Below are 23,714 nucleotides of genomic sequence, written 5' to 3'. Positions count from 1 at the left end.
TTCTATGTCAACTGTAAAAGTTTTCCTTCTCGCTGACGTTAACAAGAAAAGTTTTCTTATGTCTGTTCTCGGAGTCCTTACAGTGAAGAAAGTTAAACCGTGAGCGTGTGTCAACATGTAAATAAAGAGTAATAAACTTATAAGTATATGTTTATTGCTGACGTCAAATGCAGATGATACTTCTAGTTTCAATCATATTTCCCAGTCACAATCCAATAATTCTAATAATTCTTAAAACTATGGTATCGTGTTTTAGGGGCCGTACACATATTACGTAACGCTATTTGTGACCAATTTTTACCCCCTCCCTCCCACATGCCACACTTCGTAACGCAAGGTCGAACCCCTCCCTCTTTCTTACGTAACACTGTTTTTATTTTTGTTTTTTCACGAAGTTTTGATTATTTTGGGGGGTTACAATGAAAAAAACTATTTTTAATGGTGGTACTGTTTATTACAAAATTCATGTATTCTGAATATATTTGTAGTGTTTTTGCCAACAAATTATTAGAACGTGGTAGTACCGCAATAACATTTTAATCCCATAAGGTTATTTATTTAGCCAGTCCTAATTCTTCGAAACTGCATGCAGTCGTCTTCCCAAGGAGATCACACCCATCCTTTTAGGTCACCGATGTTTGGCAATGAGGAAATACTGCCGAAAGGTGCAGGTGAAACAGGATCTAAAGAATGGACATAGACTTCTTTTTCTGGGATCCAGAATGCTTCGTGTATTTGAAATTTGGCAGTGTCGACGACGCAAAGAAGTTATTTTTCTCGTCGACCACAGATATGAAGTGGCGACACGCGTAAAGAAGCAGGGACATATCGTTGGTAAACAAGCTTTCAAGCATCTCCTTTGTACTTTAGACTTCAGTTAGTCCCCTTTCAAAGTATTAAGGAGATCTTATACCTCTTCGCTTAGGTTGCTAACTCTCCATTTGATAACACGTAAATTTTAATATGGTAATTTCTAACAAAGTGTTGCAGGTAATGTTTTGAAATTTTAATAGAAATATACAAGACCCATATACATCCAACCACGGTCTCCAATTTACGTTAAATTAATTGCAATATATTCTTCGGTAAGTTTGGCAACAGAGAATAAAAAGTATGCTGCAGAGGGACGAGGGCTTGTTAGGGGAGAGGGCTGACCATCTGTTTGCTTGTTAGCTGCATTTAAAAGGACGCTGTGATTCTCACTTCTCAGTGGTTAGAATGGTCTGGACTAGAAGAGCCCAAAACCACTTCTTTTTTTCCTTTTCAAGGTTTGTTTCTTCCACCCCCTACAGTCACAAGAAGAAAACTTGTGTCGGTAAGCATTTTGAATTAGTAGCGAAAAGCAAAAACTAAAATCAGAATGACACCACGGACGGATTAAAGGGAGGGGCGGTCACTCCCTCCGATAACATTTGAATACTTTGAATAATCGGAGTAAGAAACTAGAAATTGCGTAATCTAATAAGAAAAGTTTGTTGAAGAACGTATACAGATCAAGACGTATTTCAAGTGTCACAGCATTGTACTCCCTTCTTCCCCTCCCAATTCCCTTCTGAATAAGTACTCTTTTGTTTCTCTGTTCCATATTAGCCTTTACACTTACACTTTCACTATCCAGTATTGATTTTGTCCATAGCATCTGCACAGCAAGGCGAGTAAGGTTTAGTTCTTCCTACCTCCTTTTTTAAAAATTGTCAATTATAATAAAATTTATCGAAAACAATTCATCTCAACGATAAGGACTTTTACACATTCATTATTGCAATCTTAAAATAAACTCGCCGCCTGTCGCCTATGCTAGCGATCTAATATAAGTTAGTTTGAAGCCTTATGTATTTTTTTTTTCTGTAAATAAGTCCGAATTCATATTTGTTTCTATTGTTGCATTGACAAAAGTGAGTGCCAGGTTCGGTCTTTGCGAGATTCCTAAACATGCAAGGCCCTGCGCAGTCGCCCACCACTTGAGACGCCTCTGCACTAGAGGTCTACACAGGCTCGGGCCTAAGCCCGACCGGCCCGCGGGCAGAGTTCGGGCCTACAAAGCATCTATCACTTCGGGCCCGGACAGGGCTCGGGCTGTGAATTTTTAAATATACAACTATATTTGTCGGGATTTTTCGGATCTAACTTTGAAAATATACTGTAAAACGATACAAATTGCACCGTTCTTTCTGGAAAACTTTTAAAACACAACTGCAAAATTAAACCTCGAATTGCTGTAAATAAAAATACAATTTTACATTAATTATTAAGTTTCTGTAATTGGGTTAATTTGATTATCACAGAGCTCAGTCCGGGCTCGGGACTAAATGCTAAGACATATATCGGACTCGGGTCGGGTCTCATATTGTAAACTCACGGGCCGCGCCGGGCCCGGGCTAAAAATTCCGACCCGTGCAGACCCCTACTTTTCACCCGCACACATTCCTTCCTAGTCCAGAAAATCTCCTCCCTTTCGCATCGCCAATAATGGTAAATTTGTTTCTCATATATTTGCTTATTATTGTAAGAGAAGTTCAAACCAGAAATCTAACATTTGTTCGCTCTCTGGGCAAGGGCGCCGATCCCGGGAGACAAAGGGGCCCGGCCCCCCGAAGCTCATGTGGGCCCCTTATTGTATTTGTAAAATTACAATATTTGGCATAATTTGAATGCAATTTGTTTTAAAATCCTCATATATGCTTTCTTCATCTGAATGATCCCCTTCACATTTACAGAGAAATCGGCGCCCTTGTCTCTGGGGTAATGTGAGTAATGCAAATTAAGAAAGATATGCGTAATATACAAATGTCAGAAAAACTTGATATTCATTTGAATATACCTTTTACGTAATGTTTATTTTAGAAATGATAAACTTATGCAAATATATCGAGGCATCTTAAATTTAATGATAAACAGTGACGAGTGAGCCGTAGCTTGAAAACTATAAACTATTTATACAAATATTGAATTAGATCAATTTGTAAAAAGTAAGATAACCATAGTTGGAAATAGTTTGTATATTTTTATAGGAGGAAACCCAGAATGACATTCTCGGTAATAATAATAATAATAATAATAATAATAATAATAATAATTAATAATAATAATCTTCCTTCTTCAATCAGAGGTTGGTGGGCAAGAAGGAAATTTTAAAACTTTTCTCTCCATTGAGAGAGCTGTTTACAATTTGATAAGGTCTCTTCTTCGTAACTGCATCTTGATATTCTATCCTTGGTCGGACCGCGGTGGCTGAGTGGTAGAGCGTTCACCTCTAATGCATGGCGTTCTTGGTTCTATCTCAGCTCGCACCAAGTGAACTTTGTGGAGGACAAAAACCGTGTGTGGGTTTTTTCTCAGGTTCTCCCGTTTCCTTCCACTTGCTGCATTCCATCATTTCCTTCATTTCTCAACATCACCAGCTCCTTTAACCTACCAGGCATAACCGTGGGACGTAGATTTTTCTATCCTTTGTCTTCCACTTCCTGGTGTTTTCTTTTGCCTTTCCCTCTATTAGCACGATGATCCAATCGGAGTGTCGAATAAGATAGCCAAGCATGCTGTTTATTCTTTTACCTATTATCTTCATGATCTGTCGTCCTTCACTAGCTTCCTTTAGTACGTCTTCATTCCTTTACATTATTATTATTATTATTATTATTATTATTATTATTATTATTATTATTATTATTATTATTATTATTATTATTATTATTATTATTATTATTTTCGCCCATTCTAAGGTTTTAAACTTTCGCTCTTAATTATAAAAATGCATTATAAAAGTCTATACAAAGAAAGGTATAGGTCTATATCCTATAAATAGTACACACACATTCTACCATTATAAAAATAGTATACATCTTACAAAAAGAAATTATCAACGAAATACAAGAAATTATCAACGAAATACCTCACTACTACCAAACAACATTTGTACTGTGTATATATATTTATATTAATTATATAGACTGTCATGTCTTTTAATCACATGGCTACCCAGCTTGCCTCACGACGATGGGCAGACGCCAATAATTTGAGTATTCTAGCAGGGAATCGAACCTAGAATCAGACGATCAAGAGTCGAACGCTCTAACAACTAGACTATGGAACTCCTTTGAATGACTATAAGCTTAAAATTCAAATGATTCTACAAATAACAATTATCAACAAAATATTTCACTACATTTCTAACACTAACGACATTTATACTGTTGATACATTTATATTAATTACTTTATTAAAACGAGTAGAATGGCTATATATATATATATATATATATATATATATATATATATATATATATATATATATATATATATATATATATATATATATATATATATATCTGAAATTAAAATGATCCTACAAAAAGCATTTTTTCAACGAAATACCTTACTATTGTCAAACAACATTTATACTCTGTGTACACATTTATATTAATTACATTATAGAAAAGAATAGAATGATTATATGCCTGAAGTTAACTCATCCAAAAAGCAATTATCAATAAAATATCTTAATATTGTACACTGATTACATGTACTGTACACTTTGTATATTACCAATACACTACTTTCTGAAAATTGAATAAAAATATTGTATGTATGAAATATTAAATTGACTCCACAAAACAAATTTTTGCCAAGTCTAATACCATCTTTCAAAGACATTACTTTTAGTTTCATTACAAAGTAGAGCATTTATAGCATCTTATACGAGAAAAATGTAGAACTTCTTATCATGATAAAGTACATTTAACACAAATACGTTATTTAGATGCAATATTTTTGTTCGTTCCAATTTTTTAATACAAACTACTGCTGCTGTTGTCTTTTTACATTTACTGTCTTCGAGTTTATTTTTGTTTCTCGATTCTAACACTGAGGTTCACGGAGAGGAAATGATCGTTCCAACCGAGAATCAACAATTTCAGGGAGTATGACTGCTATTTCTATAGAGACAGCCGACAAGAGGGCAAAGCTGCCCAAAACAAGTTTTTGGAAAAGAAATAAAGAAAGAAAATTAGAAGGAAAGTAACAGAGACAACTTTGGTTTTTAGCTAGGAGCGCTCATAAATCACTACCACGTGTCGCGAAGACTAGTAGGGAATAGAGGTTCAGAGGGCTCTCAATTCCTGGAAAAAGATCTATCCATATACTGTATACAGCATACTTTTTATTCTCTGTTCCAAACTTACTGAAGAATATATTGCAATTAATCTAACGCATGTAACGCAAATTGGAGACCGTGGTTGGATTTATATGGGTCTTGTGTGTTTCTATTAAAAATTTCAAGCCATTACATGCAATACTTTGTTAGAAATTACCATATTAAAATTTACGTGTTATCAAATGGAGAGTTAGAAACCTAAGCAAAGAGGTATAAGATCTCCTTAAATTAGTGCCAGATTGCGAATAAACTCGAATTCTCCAAAAATATTCAAATCCTAAAATCAAAAATTTCAATACAAGATGAATATCCGACTAACTAAGTTTTTAATATCTTACTATACAAATCGCGGATCGTTTCGTCGCGGAAATAACATATCACGAAAAATGGTTTCTTCTGTTTTACATGCGAAACCCTTTAGAAAAATAGAATGGGTAATGATTCAAATCAAAAGTTTTAATTAATATTCTCAGAAATAGCGATACGAGCAGGAACTCGAGGACCAACTAACTCCAGAAAACTTTCGTATATCATAAATGCAATGCTGCGATAGCCACAAAACGGAGTTTTATTGTATTGTAATACACGCAGGTTTTGTCAGCGGCCTGCTGGTGTCTAGTAGCGTCTGCATGATTCAATTTATATAAACTGTATGTTCGCAATTTCCCAAAACAATAGAAATATTAATGTATAAAAAGAAAAGAACTTAATAAAATTATTTGTTTAAAAGATTGCATATAAACCTGAGAATAAGGTTTTAAAATTACAGCGAAGAAACATGCGTTACCTAACGACGACATAAACCCCCTCCTCCTCCCTTTGCCGCGTTACATGATATGTGTACAACCCCTTATTGGGGAATTTTTAAACATCTTTAGATTTAGATATTTGTCTCATGGTGACTTTTGTGAAGACACTACTACTACTACAATAATAATAATAATAATAATAATAATAATAATAATAATAATAATAATAATAATAACTCCATACGGAGTGTAAGAGAGGAGATACAATTGAGAAGTAAGCTTCATTGCAATGAATATTCGATTTAAAAAAAAAAAACTAATGTTTCACAAAAAAAAAAATGAAATTATACCTCTCCATTAGAAAATACATATCTTACAAGATCATAATGGGAATTATGTATTCAATAAAAGCATTTTCTACTTTTCTAAACTTTAATTTATTAATTGGGATCTCACAGAGTATTTATCCAAAAATTAAATGTTTCCAAGGCATAGCAGTTCTGAGATTAATACTAAGATTCAACGAAATCATCATACATACTGAAATTTGTTCATATACAGTGTTTATAATGATTTCATTGAATACTTGAGTATTAATTTTAGAAGTACTGTGCATTTGAAGTACGAGGCACATGCAAAGAAAACAGGCCATTTTTTTAAAGCAAGAAAATGATAGAAGAAATTTATTGTGATTGATATACAAGTATGTAGCTTAGTTATTTTTCGTAGTCACCATGAACCTCCAGACATTTCTAGTATCGTGGCATAAACTTCCGTATACTCTCTGTGTAAAAGTTTGCCGTCTGAGCGTGCATCCAGTTTAGAAGTGATATATTGAGCACTTCACTGTTGTTGAAACCTTTCGATCCAAGCCACTTTTTCAGGTGAAGAAACAGAAATCGTTCGGGCCAAAGTCGGGCTATAAGAAGATTATTGAATGGCTCCATCGAAATCTTTGAATTATCTCAGCAGTACGAACAACTGTGTGTGGGTGGATGTTGTCATGGATCATAATAATTTCAGAGCGTATCATTCCTCTCCGCTAATTTTGGATGGCATGCCGCAAATTATTCAGTGTTCAGCAATACACGCCTGCTGTAATTATTTGTCCTGGTACCAAGAATTCCACAAGAATCACACGGTTGGCTTGATTTTCTGAACTCATGATGTTTATTTGTATTTCATCCCTTTAGGAGAACCAGAGTGCCGACATTGTATTAACTGCTGCTTCGACTCCGCAGAGGCGTACGATATTTAGTTTCATCCCCATGTAAGAAAGGATGTCATTCCCATCCTCCTCCCAGGGGGACCAAAAAATCATGTACAGCTGTCATTCTTTACTCCTTGTGAGTGTTTGTCATCATTTTTGGCACCCGCTTCGCACACAGCTTGTGATAAGCCAGATTGTCAATCACAGTTCCATATACTAGATACTTCTGGAAACTCTTTGGCTAGTACAGTTATCGTGAACCAGCATTTTCTTAGTAACGCATTTCACCAGATCACCCGTCTGAACACTAGCCGTTCCGCTACACTCATCGTCATGAACATTTGAATGCCCATCCCGAAACTTTCTGCATCAATGCCTGACCTTCTCTTCACTCATTACTATCAGTCCGTAAATGGTACACAATTCCAGATAAATGTCATCTGCATTCTGTCCTTTATGGTTTAGAAATAGTATGACAGTTCTCACTTCATATTTGGCGGGATTTTGTATTACGGCAGCCTTTCACCTTACTGTTACTAGCACTTAACGCAACTCCATTCTGACAATTCTATTTCTGTTGCACGCACAGAATACTAGGGCATGCTGATGCGCATGCTCAACTTCAGTGTTGCAACTCCGCGCAAAAATTTATTGGCCCTTTTTTGACATAAGACTTGTTATTTTTTATGAATATTCTGTATGATCACAGTTAATAAATTAAAGTTTAGAAAAATGGTCGCTGTGTTTCGATAAATCGTTATATGCAGAACAGGAGCCAAGAACGTAATTGCTCATCATTTTCATTGTTAAGAAGTATCATTTTGTTTTCTTATTACGAGAACACCATTAAAAATTTATATATAACAATATAAAGTAAGGTGCAACACGATTTGCTCGTATTGCATCATGTAAAAATGTCACATAGCAGTTTTTTCGAGGTGCAGGAACGATATGCTTTCATAGAATACATACTGTAGTTCCTATTATGAACTTTTGGTCTTCTAACGGAGGGACATATCATCGTAAAGTTTTGAAAAACATAACCTTAGCTTCTTTCGATTCGAGTATTCATTGTATAAAGCTTATTTCTCTTATATTTCCTCTCCAACACATAATGGATCTATTTATTTATTTATTTATATACATATTTTACATCCCAGCCTACTACACTAAATCATACAAATGCGACATAAACGAAAAATAGGATAGCAAAATACGATACATTTATGATTATAATTTATTATTGAAAGTGAGATTTGCAATGAAAATAGTATATCATTATTTTTTTCCTATGACTAAACGGTTCTCTTTCTTGCATACATTTGAAGTTCAGTTTCTTCGAAAAACTTGTGTGTCCTTTTTAGATGCCAGAATCAAGCACTTGAATTTCAGACATTACTACTGAATTTCTGACATTACTTAATTCAGAAATAAATACAGAAATATATTCCAGGAGATACTGATATAATTGTATTATTGACTATCGTCAATAAACAATCAGAAAGCTGCTAATTCAATTTTCAGTAGCATACTGTTTACATTTCAACAAATAAGAGTATAGTTGAAAAGAAGGGGAAAGATTCTAGTTAAAATGTATTTCCAATGCCTGGATAAAGAAATACGTACACAGAAGAAAATGCTAACAAACAATGATATTGTTTAGATTTGTCTGTATGAATATAAATTTGGAACTTCTTCAGAGCTTTAAGCTCAAAAATATTCACCTGATTATAAGAAAACTTTTCAATCAAGAATAGAACTACAGATATAATTGCTTCTTACATAAAACAATCACATACAAACTACTGAGTCATAAATTCATTCAGTTATGTAATGTCATTGAGGGAATGCATAATTACCTTAAGTGCATGCTATTCTGATCTTTAATGCATTTCATAAGTATCATAATATATCCATCACGCTATTCCATTGACTCCACTACTGAGACTGTGCCTGCCTACTTTATGATATTGAGGGGAAAGTGTTCAGTTCCTACGTAATATTACACAATATTTTTCTAGTTGAAAAAGAAGTTGAACTAAAGGATGCAAGGTCGAACTCCAAAAGTTTATCTTCTTTGTAATTCTACTTGAAACTGCAATCTTAAATGTCAGAAGTCACTTAGAAAAAATTAAAACAGCATTGTTGCTCTTTGAGTGCACGCTAGTTGTATCAAACCTTGAAATAAACTGCCAGACACGAATATTTTATTATGTTTTTATTGATTGTTCCTCATTTCAGCTCGGTTCACATTACTCTTATATATTCACTTTTGGAAAACTTATTTATTGGTTTGTTGTTGTAGCTTTTACAAAGCGATTCCGGTGTTTTTATTTAAGGCGTTGGCTTTTCTGTAAAAAGCCTACTGTTGGAGATGAATTCATAAATATTGTCTTCAGATGCAAGTATTTCCCCTGTTTCTTTGAGATACACAATTCTTAATACTAGGGGTGGGATTACTTAACACTCAAGTGCAGACCACAGATGCTTTCTTCGCAAAACAAAAGGAGCTAGACCACATATATTCCATAACATAATCCTCACGTCACAAAATTGACCACAGTAACCACTTGATACACACTGCACTGGTCATACAACCCAACAGTTACTGCAACCACATTTTTCAGAGAAATTGGTCATATTAGCCATGTCCATGTCTAGTCACCATATCACAGAATGTCTTTCAGAAATAAAGACTATAATCATGTAGTAGAAACATTTTAACTTATGAAAGAAAAGAGGATAGATTTGTTTGTTTGTTTTTCTTGCTAGATTAACACGGCACATCTCAAATAAGACAACTCTCAAAAGCAACTAAAAAATGTTTCTCCTCTTTCGAAATAGTATATTTTTTCTTGAGGTAAGAATTTACCGCGAAGTTATCTGCAAAAATATATTTAAAATACATCGGAATACTATTAAAATGCACTGTATTTTGATTCATTCATTTTTCTAAATTCATGCTTAATGCAAATACTTAATTTCCATATCAAAAATGTATTGTTCTCAGTCGCAATTTTTTCAGGATAAAGTTAGCTCTTAACGCATCTTTAATATCCAATTATAAGCTTTCGAAGGATTTTAAATGCCAATAAACAATTATAATCTCGAGATCATGTTTTGGAACAGATATGAAACTTATTTCCACAATTTGAATAAATGTAATTCATTTTATACATGAAAAAAGGAGAACATAAATAAAATTTCTCACACTCAGGAAGAAGTACAATTTTTCGTTGAGATAAATAGGAACTCGTATTTCAAATATGCTCATTAGTACATGTATATTCCTAGTCTAATTATGTTATGAAAATGAATTTCTGAAGTGTTGTCATATTTCCATTGCTAGCCAATCAATATTATTGATCTTTTAATATTCTGTTATTGTTTATTTTGTCTAAAATGAAAGATGAAATATATTTTTGGGGTTAATCTATCTATATCCCATGGCGTATCTTGTAAGCTTTTGTAAAACTAAATATATGTTCAGTCCAGTGAACGAAAAATATGAAACACGTTCATTTGTAATGAATTCATAAAAACATTTCGCCGTATACGAAATACCGAAACTAATATACTTTATACCATGAAACAAACAATTACAGAGAATATAGATAATAACTCAGAACTTACATTAAATAGGCCTACATAGTCAAAAATATAAAAATAATAATATCAAGATTAATGACTGTAAAAGTCAAAATTGTGTAGCAGAAAATATTTAATATTGATTACTTTTATATTACTGAATTCAGTTAATTGTTTTAACATTATCAATTAAAACAAACATTAATATAACAGCAATTTTCTAAATAATAAACCCCATCTTTAACTGACAACATTAAAGTTTATTAGGAAATACACATGCGAACTACAAATAATTTTCTCTACGAAAGAGCATTATTAACATTAGATCTATGTGCATCTGTTGATTCTGATATTTATTAGTAATATAAGGCTATTGGAAATGATTGTCAGGATTTTAGCGGATATGATACGCAATACACTTGAAATTGAACGTATAGTTTCACCAGTGGAACATATTCTCTTAGTTTCCTTTTATAATGCGCAGCGTGTAGTAGTTAAATATTTCTGTGCTTGGGGCGCAGTATATTATAATGGCGACGAACGGCATTAACAAGGAAAGTACTTGGGCTCGAACAGATGAATACGCACAAAAAGGAAAGCATGTGTAATCTGAGCACCCCGGAAGCAAATAGTGATGTCCGTTTTTCTGCAAGATCGTGTAAACGTCCGCAAGAGCAGGGCAAAGTAGAGCAAATGCCATAATTACGGGGCGTTATAAAGTCAGACCCCGAGCCATTTTTGCGGTTTGATTGAAAAATCGGCGCACACATATATCATTATTTTTAGGGTCATACATTTTGAATGAAAAAAAGTTGTGTCCCAGGGTCCCTCGGAGGGTCCCAGGCAGGGTCCAACCAAAATTTTCAAATCGTAAGGAGGTCAAGCAGTAAATCATGGGAAAAGTATTGTGAAAAGAAACAAGATGTAGCAAGTCCCGGGTATCTACGCTTACCCTGTACAAAATGGTAGGCAGTCAAAATATCAACACAGTTTGTTTCACACAGTTTGAAAGAGTCTCTGACCACCATTTGGCATAGTATGCACATATGGGCTCGCGACTTGTTGCAACTTATTTCTTTTAACAATACCTTTTCAACGATTTACTCCTTGACCCCCCCCTTACCATTAGAAAATTTTGGTTGGACCCTATCTGGGACCCTCCGGCAACCCTGGGACACAACTTTTTTCATTCAAAATTTATACTCCTAAAAATAATGAGATACGTGTGCGAAATTCACTTGCTGCGATAGAAAAAACAAAATTTTGGTCCTGCTAAAAATATCACATGAAGTCATTTATTTTATAACGTCTTGTTCTTAAAAAGCTTTCAGTACTAAGAAAAAAAGACACTCTATGGACATACAAAGAAAAGACAGGAACACCAATTGTTTTTCTTACAGCAACGTGGTCACCTCAGTTGAATTTTTAAATCAGTATTTTTTCTTAGATTTGCGATTGCAATACTTGCAGACTTGTACTTTATATATATATATATATATATATATATATATATATATATATATATATATATATATATATATATATATATATATATAATTATTTTTGTAACCAAGTGTCGGTCGCTCAGGAGTAGAGCGTTCACCTCTGGTGCATGGGGTCTCTGGTTTGATCCCAGCTCGCTCCAAGTGAACCTTGTGGTGGACAAATACCGTGTGCGCGGGTTTCCTCGGGGTTCTCCCGTTTCCTTCCACTTCCTTCATTCCACCATTTCCTTCATTTCTCATCATCACCGTCTCCTTTAGCCTTTCCGGCATTGCGTGGGACGTAAAACTCAAAGATTTTGTTTCATTTCATTTTTGTAATCAACGTAATGTGTATTTATTATTCAAAACAACAGAAGATTGAATTACGGGATTTTGACCGTCCCAGTGAACAAAAAGATGGGACAAGATTCCCGGTTAATCCCACCCAAACCGGTTCAGTTGGGAACCCTAAATGAATATATCATTAAAATCGATGTTACGAGTATTATTATTATTATAGCATAATCTGAAACCTGCCTAAAACAACAGTTGTTTTTTCAACATTTTAACATTACTTTGTGAAGATATTTAATTTCGAGTGGACGCCTATAATTGCCAAAAATTCTGACACACGACATAAAGAAGAACGTCCTTTACCGGAGAACGAAAAAAGTAAACACACAGTTGGTGGTCCCATGCCAAAACGGACTAACTACATTTTTGATGAAATTGAAATAGAGTGACATTTTGTGAACTGAGAGTTTTATCATACCAGAATGAACCAAGTTTGTACCTTCTTTAGTTTGCCAAAGGATGGAGTAAGTTGTTGTGATGAGTGGATTCTATGGCGAGTGATGAACATTTCAATTCTCAACACAAATGCTATTCTATTTCAATTTCATCAAAAATGTAGTTAGTCCGTTTTGGCATGCGACCACTGTATTATAATTTTGATGTTCATTCTAATAATCGTAGAAAAAATAATACGCAAAAAATTCTGAGATAGACGAAGAATCATTGGCTCCAAATTTGAACTATTTGAAGAATTGGCTCTTGGTAATGTTATATCCAAATAACAGTGGTGTCCACCCTCCCTTATGTCTTATGACGCACCCCCCTCCCAATTGTCTATCCGTATGTGTTCTTCCATGAAAAAATCTTCTTTTCGATTAATTTTTACACCCCCTCAAACATATTTATATAGATTTTTACCCCCCAAATATTTCAATGACGCAGTTTGCGTCATAGCCCCCCTCTGAGGGCACCCCTGCAAATAAGAAATACTAGATATAACAACAGAAGCAATTAGTGTTGTTATATCTACGTAAAACATTTACATCATTTAGGTTACATAGTGTGGACTATCATTGTTGACTAGTTAATAAAAAGTGAATTTGTCTCATATCCTCTCCCCTGCTGACAGATTTTATCATTTTTAATTTGATTTGTGATAAAGATGAATTTTGGCGCATAACCTTGACATAGTTGTCGCATTGCTACAAAATGATGATAATACATTTCTTAAGAAAAGCTGCTATTACGTAAATCTAATGTAATTAATCAAGTTGTCAGTTTGCAAACACGGAATTTCATACATAATAATGATAATTTAAAGCAGCGTAACGACTGACATACATGCATACGCAAAACTTTAAGACTTCAGCTGTGATATTAACAATCCAATGCGGCGATCAATAACATATTAGACTTTCAATGAGCCGTCTGGATGCAGCCGAGGTCGAGCATAAACATTTATAAAGAATGCTAGATAAAAATCGAAACAACTTGTTGTTTCTTCTGTCACTGACTGAATAATACAGTATAAATGGCGTAAAGCAGTTTGAAGGACTTGTATTTGACACTGTTCCCGTCTTCAAATGATTATTTTAAAATTACAATTAAAGATTTCTTTTTTCATAAAAATGTTTTAAAAATACATTCTCAAAATAACTTTATGAAGAGATAATACAATTTGAAATACAGTATATTTATATAAATATATTTAAATGGCACACTATCATATTAGGTCCAAGATAAAAATATTGAAAGAGTCAGTAACAGAAAATTTATTCGCTAAGAGAAAAATTATTGACTTTTTAATTCGAGGAAAAATAAAACTATTTTTTTCTTTTTTATTAAATCAAAAGATCCAATGTATTTGTCAAAAATTTTCTTGTACACCTTGTATCTGCAGAACTACATACATATAGTGTAGCCAAACCCACACTATCACTTAACTCAGTATGATGTCCTTATTCCGTAGAAAATACGAAAACTCGATTTATGGTGCGTTCAAATATTTTGTGGTCTCTGATCCAAAAACTAATTATTGGCGAAGATCGCAATCTTTTGATTCAGTTTTTGGTAATTCCTAAAATTCTTGGCCAAGATCGATCACAGTCTTTTGATCCAATTTTTCTGGATCATTTCTAAAATTCTAGTTTGATTTGATGAGAGTTTATCGTTTCTCTCAGCAGCGAGGCTATATGAGACGTGGACCTACAGCTTCGTGTGGGACCCAAACTCTTTACATAAAATAAATTGAAATAGTTTATGTTGGCATCTTATATGTATTGATGTAGATAATGTTAAGATAATTAAGTTTCAGATTTAGTATGTGTTTAAGCATGCAATTGTATTGCTATATATTAGAAGAAGACCTGTAATTAATCCGTTAAAATTTTAATGATTAAGTTAACCACTTATGATTTCTGTTAATTTTAAAATTAATCCATAAATTTACCAGGAATTAATTTTAATTAATAACCGTCAAAAAATTTGTTAACGATTTAAACATTAATTATTTTGTAATTCATATGAAATTAATATTCTAGGTTTTTTTTTTTTTTTTTTTTTTGCGTCGTATTGAAGTACTTTATAAGAGTTTCCACAGCAGCAATTTGTAGGTTTCCCAATGAATATTTTGACTCTTCAATCTGCCTCGAAATCTGTGTCAATCTTCCTTTTCTTCAAAGAGTAAACAAGTTGCTTTAATAATTCTTCGTTTGACACGCCAAAGACTTTTCCCGAACAAGAAGATTTTTTCCGGTAATCATCTCATTACTCATGGTCTGTCTGTGGTTTAACTTGTTATTGCAGACGGAATTGTTCCAAATTTACTCTCTCCAAAATTGTTTCTGTTTCTTTGCTGTGTATTTGTCACTTTTTAAAACCTTGTTTACAATCTCTACCTTTGGTTAAAGAATAGGATAGCTATGGTGGTAATGTAAAATGTGTGCTTTGAGTCCAGTATAATGCAAATATCATTACCGCTTGCTAAAAGGATAAAATGATATGAAAAGCACAAGACGTGTCGAATTTACTGATGTTGAAGGTGTCTGTCATGTTCTCAATACAAATTTTCTATTAATATTTCTATATATCTCTTCTCTGAGATTTTAATAATTCCCATATCGGTGATACTCTTGCTCTACCAGATAGTCAAAACAAGAAGTGATTCAAGCTTACAAAGAATAACAACTTCTTTATTGCTTTCTACTGTCCAAACTTTGACAGTTTCTGAAGAGACAAATATGACACAAATTTCGAATTTCTAATTATTTCTTTTAACACGCGGAAAACAAGTGCTGAGTAGTCTGGTGGATGGTAGAAATACCAGCAAAAGTACTTAGAAAGAAGTGGCTACCAACTAATTTCCATCTGCAGTTCCCTTCTCAAAGAATAACTATGTAATATACTTTATGAATAATAATAAATATTATAAAAATGCAGAAAGTAAAAAGTTTTGTATTTCTAAAATATTTTTATTTAAATTAGTAGGCTGTCTGGATTTTCTTAACAGACAAGAAATCTATGACCATAATTTTTGACATCATAATTCGGTGTCATTCACACTTTCATAACTGGAAACTGAGCATCATTTAGTGAGGGCAGGAGCAATTGTATACATTAATAAAAAGACGTGTAATATACTAATTAAATACATGGAACTCTATGCTGTTAATGGTAGAGGCCTGGAAAGCAACTATTAGTTTATCTGTATTACTTGAAATGCCCATTCTTCGCACGAGGAGAACAGATTTGTAGAAACCATTTGAACCCTCTTTCTTTTTCATTTTTACGTCACCCACTTCAGAGCCTACCCCTTCTCACCCCAGAACTCCTTCGTGGCTAAGTGGTTAGCGTACGCGCCTTTTGCGTGGGAGACCCGGGTTCGATTCCCGGCGGGAGCTCATGTTGTTCGGATTCCACGTTAATCAGTAGGTCCACGTCTCATATAGCCTCGCTGCTGAAAGGGACGCTAAACTAAAAAATCAGTCAATCAATCAGCACTTCTCACCCCACGTTGATAATATAATAAAATTAAGCTAGGCCATGGCCCATCCAAATTTGATGCAGCGTTACAGGAAGAATTAGCCATCAATCATTCTTATTTTTAATTTTTATTTACATATAAAATGCCCTGTTTCCCTAAAAACATAATTTTCAAAAAAAGCTGAATCATATCTCCCATTATTTTTAATAAGAAGTTTATATATTGAGTTTAATTTTTGTGACTTGAAGGGCTCGAGAAATATTCAGTTTCATATAAATTGTGCCCCTTCTCCCCTATATGATTTTTAATCAAGATAACATGAAAAAAATATCAGTTCGAGACAGTTAATAACTATACACAAAAATGTATTTTAAACGGTTGTCATTTCCTGTGATTCGACCACAAATAAGATCATTTCCTCTTTTATAATTATATTATAATTATTTTATAAGTATTAAAATGCTTACTTTCCAAAATTATCACACTGCATTAATGTTATTGCGTTATTAACAGCCAAACAAACAAAAAAGAAATAAAGAACTGACAAATGCATCTAAGAATTTTAACACAATAAAAACAAGATATTTGAAAGATCGTTTTAAAACAAAACTTACGTCTCTCATTTGTTGTAATGTCATATATGAAAACATTTTGTATTATGTTATGCGCGGTGGCTCAGTGGTAGAACGTTCACCTCTGGTGCTTGGGATCTCGGGTTCGATCCCAGGCCTCGCCAAGTGAACCTTGTGGTGGACAAACTCCGTGTGCATGGGTTTCCTCGGGGTTCTCCCGTTTCCTCCCACTTTCTTCATTTCACGATTTAATTCATTACTTATCATCACCGTCTCCTTTCGCCTAACCGGCATAACCGTGGGACGTAAAACTCAAAGATTTCATTTTTTAAAAAATAAATAGACTCTATGTCATTAAACAGACCTCTATATGATATTTTGAAAGTGACGTAACGAAACAAATAAAACTGACACACATAAATTCATAATTGCTATCATTCGACTCAATCGGCATTTTTGTCTGTTCGTATCTGTGCTCTGCGATAATTCTCGTAAAACTTCTGACTTTAATGATCTTATATATAAAAGAGAACGCACAAATCCTTTGTTCCCTCATCACGCTAATACGGCTGAACCAATTTCTTTTATTTTTGGGGGGTTATTAGGATTTGGACCCTAGATGGTTTTTATCATATCACTTTAATTTTTAATTACCAGTGTCTTGAGATAATTGACCATTCAAGTGTCCATAACGTACAAATCCTTTGTTAGTTCATCATAGGTAAAAATAAACGTATTTATATGCAACCCGCATGACCGTGTCACTCGGCGGGTTAACATAAATGACAGGCGATATAATGTTAACATTTACTGCAATCTACTATGGTTTTTATCATATCACTTGAAAGCGAAAAAGTAAAAATTATCTAAGTAACAAAGTTTATTGCGTTCCGGGGTGACCGCAGCGAAGCGGGGCGGGTTAACATAAATGACAGGCGATATAATGTTAACATTTACTGCAATCTTCTATGGTTTTTATCATATCACTTGAAAGCGAAAAAGTAAAAATTATCTAAGTAACAAAGTTTATTGCGTTGCGGGGTGACCGCAGCGAAGCGGGGTGAACGCTGCTAGTCAAGAATAGTGGAGTAAAAACTCATTCCATGTTATAAGCTTATCCATTGTACACTCGAAAAACTTTTCCTATAAGCATTGTAAAACTTGTTCAGCTTTAATAAACCAGACCGTATGCTTTCTTTATGTTATTTATATTGGTTGCAGTTGAAATTTATCAAGAATAAGTGAGTTAAAAAGAGTAGGTCCCCCAAATTTCAAAGTTCCTCCATTTAAATAAGATAATGAAAAATATTTTCCTTGACAAATTTCACCAAACTGAATAATTTTTATGTAATACGGCGTATATTTTCCTTGAGACTTCTCACTAGTTACAACTGCATGGAGTTAAAATCAATCAAGAATCAGGGCTAAAATATCTCTTCTTCCGGTTTACGATTTAAAACAAAAAAATCTGTAATGAGTTTTGTAACAATATGGTGTATATGTTCTTTGAGTCTTTTGTACACATGCAATCAATTCATATAAACTTAATACCCTTATATGAAATAAAAATCCTTGGAAGAAAGTAACTTCGAAAAGCGTATTATATGTATATTTTTGTACAAAGAAGTACATAATAAATTTCGAGAATATTCGTGTACAATTCAGGCTTGCGAATGTACGATCGTAATTATTCATTTATTGAAAGCGGTACGAGGCAAACACAAGAAACACTGTTTCGTACAAATTACAAGTGCCAATGTAACTTTAAACAGTTCTGATTCTATTATTATTATTATTATTATTATTATTATTATTATTATTATTATTATTATTATTATTATTAATAATAATAATAATAATAATAATAATAATAATAATATTAATATTATTATTATTATTTATCGCCTAAGCTTTCCTGCAGATGAAAATTATTGAATGTGTTATCTCTCCGCATTATCCTCGATTTGAACACCAGTTTTTATTAGTTGGCGAAACTGTAACACGTGTTGAATTTTAACGAAAATATATAGTTTTGCTCAGCAAATAATTAGTTTACAATTTTTATACTTTTATATCAGATTATATGTAAAACTATAGATTCACGTCTTACGAATACATACTTCATCTGTAACACATATTAAGCTGCAATCAACCATGTTATATAATCTCTTTACATTCTTTTAGAACAGGGTTTTCCAACCTGTGGGTCACAAAGATAAATGGAAGAGATAAATATTAAAATCTGATACCGGAAAATATTTTTAAATATTATTTTGAACGTTGTTCTGATAGCCATACCTTTATTTTTATAAGTAACTGTTAAAAACAAAAACATCATCAACAAAAAAAAAAAAAAAAAAATAGATCTACTAAACATTTTCAACAGGTGCAGAATTGATTAAATATCAATTTAAATGAAAGAGGTACAATATGAAACTAATGAGAACTGCATATTGAAATTCCAGAAAAATACAAATGCAACAAAACCTGCATATTGAAATACAGGTAAAATTAAAAGCTAATGAGATGAGCTGAGCATGGTCTGATTTCACTAGTGCGGCAATGTCAGCTTCAATTTTCATGACGCACATTATCTTGTCATTTAAAAATACTCAATAACTTTTTTTTAACAACTTTCCCCGTTTACTTAACCGAAATTAGAAATCACTTTATTTTTTATCATATGATCCAAAATTACGGAAGCTATGATCTTTTAAAATTTTCAAACGGCCTCCATTTTAAAACAGCATGACGGATCGAATTCGATATTTGTAATATGAATGAACTTGTACTGTTGTTGCGGGTGGGCAATGTTGCCACTACCAGCCCCCTTCCAGAGAACCCAACTTTCATAAAGACTAAATTTTTAAAAAATGGATTCACCAATATCAACACGATCTTTTCCTTTTTCGCAAAAACGGAAGTTAGCCTTCCTGAAAAAGGTATCCTCAACAGGTATGTATTTTACAACGTTGCTTAGCGCACGTAAAGATGAGAATATAGCTGGAAAAGAGATAATCATTAAGTACATTTAAATATTCAGCCTTCATTAGTTACAGAATTGAATAAATATTTCACTTAACAAGCAACACCTTGATATTAAGTTAGCATAACAATATTTTATTAACAAAACAAAAAATGAAACAAATGACTTTCAAAAACAAGAATAAATATCTACAATTAGCACGTAGAATAAAACATATATGAAATGAATGAAATCTTTGAGTTTTACGTCCCACGGTTATGCCGGTTAGGCTAAAGGAGACGGTGATTATGAGAGATGAGTGAAAATGGTGGAATGAAGAAAGTGGGAGGAAACGGGAGAACCCCGAGAAAACCCACGAGCACGGTGTTTGTCCACCACAAAGTTCACTTGGCGGAGGCTGGGATCGAACCCGAGACCCCAAGCACCAGAGGTGAACGCTCTATAAAACATATATGAATCTTATATTATCTTTAATTGTCGATTTCATATACACATATGCTTTTTCCACACCATCATAGTATACCACATGTTCTAACTTGAAATTTGTTTCAATATGGCTACTGCCTTAATTGTAAATCGGAGCAACAACTTACGATAATATTCCAAAAATACTATTTTTTTTATTACTGTCTCATTCTTATTTAACCAACAAAATTCTTCAGCACATTGAAAAACTAACTATTCTACATTAAATACTCACATACAGTAATAACGAGTGATAACAACACTAATAAAAATAAACTTTTTTTTTTTACATAAGTTATAAGATATATGTTCTACATACTGTTGAAGAGGACAAGTGATGGGCCTTTTCACTTGTTCCTTATACATCGCTGAGAGAAGCCTATTAACTAATCATAATCCAGAACTGCGATCATGTGACCTCTTACCTATATGTATGGTACCAGATCTCACAATTCAAAGAGTAACCAAATATACATATATTATTTGCTGCAACTCGACAAGCGAAGAAAAAAGTAACATGGGAAAAAGGATTAAGAAATGAAGGATGAACAGCGCTGTTCTATGATTTACCAAATATCCCTTCTAACCATAGTATAATGTACCTAATACATATAAACAAAGAGAAGTGAGGTGTCACTACCCCACAAACTGACTAAATTTGTTTTTAATCCAGTCGCTTGCAGGAAAGTTACTGTATCCACTATATACAAGAAATGTATTATACTATTATAGAATTAGACGAATATCGTGAGATCTCCGCAATAGATATATTGAAAATCACACACAAGCTTATTACAAACCAGAAATTATAAGGGGGTCGCTGGCAAGAAATGTGATAAAATGGGGTCGTGATAGGAATTGGGTCGAGAACTACTATTCTAGAACATGTGCAGTTATGCTCAAACAATCGTATTTCAAAAACTTACCACAAGTTTTCCCTGGCACCTGTACTGAAACTTAATATCAAATACAACAATCATGAAAATTTTCCGGTTTTGAAAATCTTTCTTTCTCTTTTTTTATTACTAATGTCATATTCTTTGTTGCTAAAAATAATCCGGAATTGTTTCAATTATGTGGAATGAAGCATTTGTATAATAACGATTTTCCCGAAAATGTTAATTCAAAAATATCGCAATAATGTTTAGATACAAACAAATTTTAAGTTATTCTAGGCCTTCAGCCTAGTTAAGGTTAATTACAGGATAGCAAAGAATTCTTTAACATGAGTAACCTGATGTAAAACATCCTATGGAGAATTCGCCTTTATGAAAATAATAATTCAGAAAAATTACATCCTTATGCATCTTTTTTCAAAAAATAGCCATACTTATCAAGGTAAAGTGTCATACACACACACACACACACACACACACATATATATATATATATATATATATATATATATATATATATATATATATATATATATATGTGTGTGTGTGTGTGTGTGTGTCTGTGTATAGTCTAATAATAACATTGTTTGCTCGAAAAGGTTGTCAGCATGCCAGACAATCAGCTAATAATGTAGTTTATTAAATTAATCAATTAATTAATTCATTAATTAATCAATTGCATTAAAAAATTAAGGGATTTTGTTGAGAATGCTTTAAGTTAACTAAGGCATTGAAACAGTAGGATACGGTAATGAAAATCCTGGTCCAAGAATATGAAATTCAAATTAAATGATATGTTGTATTTTCATCCTTTTTTATACATTGAATACAAAGATACACATTTCCTGTATGGTTAGGATATATCACATATTCACAATCTAAAAACATAATCAGTAGTTTTGCTACATAGTATAAATATGCAATATTACTACATAATGATTAACACTATCTTCGTGTACAACAAATTTAAATAATTATCTTCTCTCTATGTACATTCTTTAATTGAGCTATTCACTAACAGAATAAGAAACAATGAGAAAGCCGAAATTCTTTAACTACCTTTCTATATAATAAAGTACTGTGCAAGGAATATAATGGAAGAAATTCATAAAGCAAGGAAAATAAAGAAAGATATACTAAATTTCTTAGTATCAAAAATATTTCTCACACACATTTAACTGTATCTAGATCTGAAATTCTTTGTATTATTGAAAGAAAAGATAAATAGTTGGATGTTGCACTTATTGTTGGATTAATATATGAGACCTGAGATTTCATCCATTATATCTTTTTTTTAAAAATATAATTTAATCTGTTTCAGCACTCGTGCACAGTCAGTTGATTCCCAAAGTGAGGTCCGCACATCACGACAGCGTTCTCGATCACTGCATCCTGGAGATAGATCTCGTGCGTTATCAAAAGAGACAAGACGTCGCTGTCGGTATGTATCTTCGACATTTTTAAATAAAATTACATTTATTTGTTGCTTTCTATAGCTCCTTTCAGAAGATTTACAAAAGGAATAATATTGCTATATTTATTAAAAGATTTAGTAAAATTTATTTTAATAAAGACAATTTACATTAGATATATTAACATAGAAATAAAAATATTGAGTTGAGTGGTTCAAAAATAGAAAGAGAAACAGTTACTAATTTCATTAATATATATATCTTGGAAAATCGTGTTTTAGACTATGTTCTCCAGCTTATAAAGTGTAAGTAAATGTTTGGCTTTGCTTAAGTCATTAAAGTGTGCTTCTCTATATTTTTTAAAACTATTTTTGTTACTCCATATTTTACTGGCATTTAGGGAAATTTCTCGTACATGTACTAACTAATTTTGTATCCATTTTTCTTACAAATGGTTAAATAGAAGAATAGAATGATTTTATGAGTTAAATAGAAGACAGTAGTGAAGTGTCTGCTCTTTTAAAAGATTCGTTGATGGATTTGCTATTTTTTTCTCTCTTTCCTTCTTTTTCTTAGATTCTCTCCGAAAGTAGCCATTGCGTTTCCTTAGTACCTCATCAATTATACCACTCAAATGTGAAAAAGCTACCCTGAAGTAGTGAACAAAAATTATTCTACATTTCTAGTTACTAGTTGATGCTCTTGGTACATATGCAATAAAAATTTCACTCACCTTGCACGCGCAGCTATTGGATTTTGTCTAGAAACCCATTCTTCTATATTTTGGTCCATTCTAGGATCATGTTCACGAACAGTGACTTCAGAAGCTAGAAGATACTAGTTAAGCATTATTTTTGTTGGTTTGTCCTGTAACACGTACACGATGTCGTAGCACGTTCGATTTCTTTCACAGTCATGTACAAAC

General features: G+C 32.9%; 1 protein-coding gene across 5 annotated transcripts in view; it reads left to right on the top strand.

The window, feature by feature from the left end:
• Nucleotides 1–22,544: 22,544 nt before the first annotated feature.
• The window catches only part of LOC145661863 (uncharacterized), a 269,229-nt gene continuing 268,059 nt past the window's right edge, over nucleotides 22,545–23,714 (top strand). For all 5 annotated transcript variants that reach the window (XR_014126908.1, XR_014126907.1, XM_081727209.1 and 2 more), the window contains exon 1: nucleotides 22,545–22,818. The gene's annotated coding sequence lies outside the window, so the exon portion shown is untranslated. The remainder of the gene's footprint in view (nucleotides 22,819–23,714) is intronic.

Source organism: Thermobia domestica, chromosome 1 (assembly GCF_964235325.1).
Source record: "Thermobia domestica chromosome 1, izTheDome1.hap1.1, whole genome shotgun sequence".
Classification (NCBI taxonomy): Eukaryota; Metazoa; Arthropoda; class Insecta; order Zygentoma; family Lepismatidae; genus Thermobia; species Thermobia domestica.
The sequence above is the reverse complement of the archived record's forward strand: the minus strand, read 5'-3'. Positions and strand labels throughout refer to the sequence as shown.